The sequence below is a fragment of the Schistosoma mansoni genome, assembly GCF_000237925.1.
Source record: "Schistosoma mansoni, WGS project CABG00000000 data, supercontig 0208, strain Puerto Rico, whole genome shotgun sequence".
In the NCBI taxonomy this organism is placed as follows: domain Eukaryota; kingdom Metazoa; phylum Platyhelminthes; class Trematoda; order Strigeidida; family Schistosomatidae; genus Schistosoma; species Schistosoma mansoni.
In genome coordinates, this window is record NW_017386080.1 from 364,993 (window position 1) to 372,001 (window position 7,009).

Consider the following 7,009-nt stretch of genomic DNA (forward strand, 5'->3'; position numbering starts at 1 on the left):
CATTGACTTCACTAACTCATTCATTCAATGAAAGAGTTTCAATTGACAGATTATCTAATTATTTTTTATATAAGAAAAGAAAAAAAAAAGGAGGGGGTGGGTGTGGATGGGAACATAAAGAATAGGGTATAAAAATGTGGTTTATGTCACCCCTTATCTTATTCGATGATATGAACAGTTAAGGACAAGCCTTTACAGTGATCATTGGACATTATATATATATATATGTATAGAGTACATAATAGATATGGATAATCATATTAAATAAGCGTGTCCAAGATTAACGTCTGTCATTCGAATGGATAACACGTGTGTTATACGAATGATTTAGTCTACTTATATATATATATCCAACTAGCTTCATACTACTACTACTACTATCAAATACATCTGGTCTATTAAGGATCTATTGAAGATTTTAACAGAAAATACAGAAAGAGACAATAACAACACCATCAACGTCGACAACAACCATGAATTGGATCTTCCCATCTGCTCACATAAATTATATAATTCTTATTTCATTTAGACTGTGTGTGTTGGGGGGGCTGTTGAATTCAAGTGGAAACATTGTACACTGGACATGGCAACTTGAACCGATGGATAAATGTATGTGTCTGGTCTTACATTGTAGCTGACTGACTGACCGACTGTACATATCATTTAATTTGTATAAATGCCTTAGGCAAAACAATAACAACAACAACAACAACGATACCGTGAATACAATTATGTATAATTGAAAGCTGGTCAGTTAGATACCAAAATGAAGAGTTTTTTGTTTCTAGTACTTTAGATTCAAGATGATTACGTAATATCTTAACTGATTGATTTGTTTTATACTAAATAATTTAGTTACTGTTGGGATCTGTAAGGATGACTCGTTGGCAAACTGAAGGTGGTTTCAAGAAGCTCCAGAAAGAGCCGAAGACATTCCATTCAATCACTACTAGGGGAACTTCCTAGATATAACAAGATCCATTCATGGACTAATACTATACACATATGCTTATTGTGTAATTGTTAATTAGCTAAACTATGTATATTCATATTCCTCTTATTATAAGCTTGAATTTGACCCATAGACTATTATTATACGATTTACCATTCTTGAGTTATGCCCTGTCTATCAATTACAGTCTCCCATATTCACAGCCACTTTTGGCTGGATCCTGTACAAATGTTGTGTTTCTAATTTGTGGTGTGATACTATTTGTTTGGCTGGTATATAAACCAAGTATAGCAAAGGCTGAGATTTGTGTTCTGGACTCATCAGGAAGGTCTAGGCAGAAAGAAGTACCGATAAGGAATTTCGTCTGTTCGTACAGGTTTTATGTTTCATTGGACCGACCGATAATTTATTGTTCTCTAATTGGCGGTATCATTACATCATATACATTGATAGAGGCACAAGGCCACAAGTTATAACAGCTTATGTATTGACTATGAGAACAATAGTTTTTTTCTAAATTTCATGGTGAAATGTACTACAAGAACCTTACATCATAAAGAAAACAAGTTAATGAGGAACTGTGATGATCTCTTTAATTTCCCCGCCATGGATCATGCGAGAGGGATCGTGGGTGCGCACTGCTGAGGAGTCACATACTAGATAGAAACGGTCGTCCAGTGCTTTTAAGTTTTCCATGGTGGTCTAGCTTCAATTGACTCATGAATTCAACTATTATAAATCACTACAATCTCTACAAAACCCCATTCTGACAATAATCATCATATGCTCACTAGTGACTGACTTAAAGAGGTATTTCCTGGAGTTCTAAGGAGAAACCGTGACCGATGGAGTTCAACCGGATCTGTTGTGGAGTAGTAACTCACTGAAGACAATGGTAAACGCTCGCGCAATTTCGTGGATTGGTTAAAGTTAAACATTAACACTTTTGGATGCCGGCTAGCTCCGTGATCTATAGGTTAAGCATTCGCACGCGAAGTGGGATCGTGGATGCTCACTTCTGAGGAGTCCCATACTAGGACAAAGCGGTTATCCAGTGCTTTCAGGTTTTTCATGATGATCTAGCTTTAATTGATTCATGAATTCAACTATCAAAACAATTGACTAATGATTTCAACTATATATAAAAATTACTTAAAATCTCTACAGAAAACCCCTCTTATCATGATATCTTACTTCGACCAATCTACATATCTAGCTTAAAACGACTCATGAATTCAACTCTTAAATTACTATAATCTCCACAAACCTCACCCCGCACATTCGGATTATTATGATGCTGGCTCAATGGTCTAGAGATTAGGCGTTCACGCGTGGGACTGATGTGTTTTGGGTCCGAATCTCACGAGGCCAGATCATGGATGCACACTGCTGAAGAGTCCCACAATAGGACGAAACAACCGTCCAGTACTTCCATGTTTTCCATGATGTTCCAGCTTCAATTGACTCATGAATTCAACTATATATCAAAACAATATTTGATAATATTGATACGAAACGGAAGGAGAGTAAAAGGAAAATAATCATATAGATGTATCCATCCATTCATCCCTCCATCCATCCATCCACACACACACACACTGATTGTTATACATAAACGTATACACATACAAAGTAAAAAAAAATAAACAGTAAAAGTGAGATATTTAATTCAATTCCATATACAGGTTACATACTGTGCACGTGTATTGAACTACGTATCCATATATATCTAATTGTGTTTCAAGTGGATCAATTTATCCCTAGGGATAATGTAAACCTCTCAGCTAGTTAGCTAACTAACTAACTACTTCTTAAGGATAAATATTATACGGTAATATCTTATCACCCATGACGGGGTTAGATGGACAATGGTGGTGGGCGGCTTATGCTTCTCCATGTTGGGGTAACAGGCGTAGTAAGTAAGTAAGTAACCGTCACACACACACACACACACACACTTATACTTCATCTTAGTTTCAATGGGTAATATTGTAACCTATTTTAATTTGTTCCATTTTAAATTTTTCAATCTGTTTCACTTAGATATCTCTCCTTCTATCTATCTATCTCTCTATATATGAATATGATTATAATAAGGAGTTAGGTAATGGCTATTGAATGAGTAAAGGATAGAAGAAAGAGAAAGGATAAGGTGAAAGAGAATGTTATACTGATTAATTGAATGAAAATATAAACATTATTATAATGAATAATATGAATGTAAATGAATTCCCTATAGTCAATTAGACCACTTGAGATCAACATTATCATTCTTATCATTATTATCGACTATACTGCTACTAATACTACTAATACTACTACTACTACTACGACTATTACTATTACTACTACTACGACGACGACGACTACGACTACTACTGCTACTACTACTACTACGACGACAACGACGACTACTACTACTGTCACTATTACTACCACTATTACTACGACTACTACTACCACTACTACTATTACTACTACTACTAAAATAAGGGAAGAAATTATTTCAGATTTATAAAAAGAAAACTTAATGAATAATTGCATGTTATGATTATTATAAGGGTGCTGTTTACAATTGTATTCCCCCTTGGGAAATATTTCATTTTTTTTTATTCATTAAAATATGAATGATATTCAAATTCACTTAGTATTCTTTACATGGTTGAGCTAAGATGATGGTTGGAGGTGGTTAACAGGAGATCTTGGATTCAGGTTTTGTGTTACTTGGCACTCGTTAATAAGGTGTATCTGTAATCTTAAGGGAACTGATGCTCCCTGATGGATTCAATCACATGGCACCCAGCTTCACAGTCAGAAACATTACTACTGAGCTATCTGGGCAGCGGTCGACCTCAGGTAGGACTCAGATCATTACGCGGTGATTAATCAATTGTGACTGTTTACATGTATATTTCCATTGATATTTAAGACTGTAATTGAACAGTCTCTTATTGGCAAATGCGTATACTGTGTGGATTGCCTCGAGATTACCTTAAGTCAAAAGCATTCTAAGCAAAGATGGATAGTGGCTAACAGTGGAATTCAGGATGAGCATTCCATCCTATTTGGGACTCAGCTGGATGCACCTATATCTCTGAGTTGGTGTTCACTCTGGGACTCGAAGTGGATAACATGATGGTGTTTGAAACGAATAGTACTTAGTTCGAGTCCCAGAGTGAACATCAACTCTGAGATGCAGATACATCTAACTGATGAGTTCCAAATTGGACAAAGCATACGTCCTCGTTTCCACTGCTAGGCACTATCCATCTTTGCATATAATTCAATGTTTATTTTATAATGTATAAATTTGTTTTAATCAAAACTAATTTATCATCTCATTTTTACAAAATAAACTTGATACTTTGAGAAATCAACTAATGAAAAGTGCCCTGGTACGCTCGAGAGTGGGGAGAGTCCACTCTCCCTCTCCAAATGCTCTCACGTGGCCACGCGTATATAGCCTCTGCCACACAAGTCCTACTCACTACCTTCTCGTGGCATTAATGTTGTTAACAAAACTGAGAGGACGAAAAGCGAATGTACAGTGCTTTGATCGGATTGGTGGACACGAAAAGTTCACCTAGGGGAGTTGGAAAACCTTGATTCCGAACCAATGGTGCAAACGGTTGAGAAAATCATGTTGAAAAGAATAGAAAGGGAAATAAAAAGGAATTGTAACCTTGAAGAATCATACAGAATGTGATAGACAACTGATGGAAATTTACCAATGTATATATTTCCCATATTTTACAAAGATATTCTATTATTTTCCATTTAAACACCCATTTAGTTGTCCCCATCTAAATCTTCATACATTACTTTATTATATGAACAATGTAAGGTTATAAGCAAAGATGGATAGCGGCTAGTAGTGGAATCTAGGACAAAGCGCGTTTCGTCCTATTTAGGACGCGTCAGCTGGATGTACCTGCATCTCAGACTTGTTGATATTCACTCTGGGACTCGAACCCAGTACCGTTCGCTGACGAGTCCCTAATGGGACGAAACGCGTGTCGAACTGCGTTCCATCACTAACCACTATCCACCTTTGCTTACCATGCTTGTGAATTAAGGCTATATCCAGGCAATACACACAGTATGCACACATGCCAATTAGAGACTGATCAGTTGCAGTCCTAAAACATCAATGGGAAGATTCAAATAAACATTACTAAATGTAGGGTTATTTTAAACAATGGAGACACTATCCAATACTGACTATAATGATAATGATAATTTACAATGTAGTTTTCAAATCGTATAGTCAGTATTACAAGGAATATGGGTGTGTGTGTGTCTGTGTGTTTGTGTCTGTGTATGTGTATTGCGTGTTCTAAGTTTGCGTGTAATAAAACCTGCCAATTGAAGAAGAATAAAATTAGAAGTAGAAACAGGAATACCCTTTTGTTTTCTTAAATTACTACATATTCAAGTAATATATGAATACACAAACACACACACACATACATACATACATACTTACAGAGATACAGAGATATACAAACATAGGTATTCACACCTAACCAAAAGTTAATGCATAGTCATTGTTTACGTTGCTTCCAGGTGCTTTCTTTTAAAAAAAAAAACTGTTTCCCCCTCTGTTTCTCTATGGTTCCCCACCACCACCACCACCACCACCACTTTTTTTATACTTTTTTCACCTATCCTCTACTATACAGTTATATAAAATCGACAATAATGGCGCTGTCATTTATCTCTTCAATTATGAACTATCCATTAAGTTAAATATACTACTAATTATACTACTGACAATTATCTACTTAATTAAATTGGTTTATTTCTTATTATAGACATCAAGGCATCTCCTTCTTTCATATCTTCATGATGATTATTATTACGTATACTGATATCGGCTTTTGATAAGAAAGGGGACGATTGTTTGTTTTTTTTTTAAAAAAAGAAAAAATCTTTCCTCTTTCATTTTCGTTACCCATGACAGATTTTTTTGTTGTTTATGTGTGTGTGTGTGCGCACGTTAGAGATTGGCGACAAAAAATATTAAAAAAAAACAACAAACAATACAAATTGCTAAGGTATTCTTTTTTTCTATTAACCTTAATATTAGACATAAAATATCAATATATTTTGAGTAATTTATTCACACACACATACCTGAGCATCCTATGTGACCAAAGTTACCAAGTCATGGAAACACACACACACACACAACACACACACATACGCACTTGTATGCACGGTTAAAAATTTCTATATATTAATCAGATCATTTCATAATTTCTCCTTTTGGCATAGATATATATGTGTATGTGCGTAGGTGTGGGTGCGCGTATGCGTGTGTGTGCGTGGGGATGTGGTTCATATTACAATGATAAGTGAAAGGGGAGGGATGGGGTATTATTATTATTATTATTATTCACCACATTGTCTCGAACTCATATACTTATATACTACTAACAACTAATTGGTTAGCACGCACACTTCGACAGTTTATGATGATGACATATGAATATGAAAATAGGGAAATAATAATAACAATAGAGAAAAGAAAAACGGATAACAGAGGTGGTGGTGGTGGTGGTGGGGGGGTGGAGTTATAGATTAATATGACTGTCAATATAGAACTGAGTTACCATCTCACAACTGACCCGATTGAACTCCACTGGTCACTGCTTCCCACTAGAAGTCGAAGTTATACATTAACTCCGTTGGATGTCGATTCCGTGGTCTAGAGGTTAAGCGCTCGCGCGCGAGACTGATAAGTCCTGGGTTCGGATCTCTCGAGGCGGAATAGTGGATGCACACTGCTGAGGAGTCTCGAAATAGGACGAAACGGCCGTCCAGTGCTTCCAGGTTTCCCATGGTGGTCTCGCTTCAATTGACGCATGATTTCAATGATAGGGCTTTATTCATTTCTTCCTTATTATTATGAAGGCTGTTGAAGCTAATTAATTGTCCACTTCTAAATGAATAATGTGCAATCCGAACGTGTTGTTTAAATTCAAGTATTTGGACGAAGAGAATAGCAAGTTTCAAGTCTACATCGATAATGACAATAACAAATTATCTGTTTTG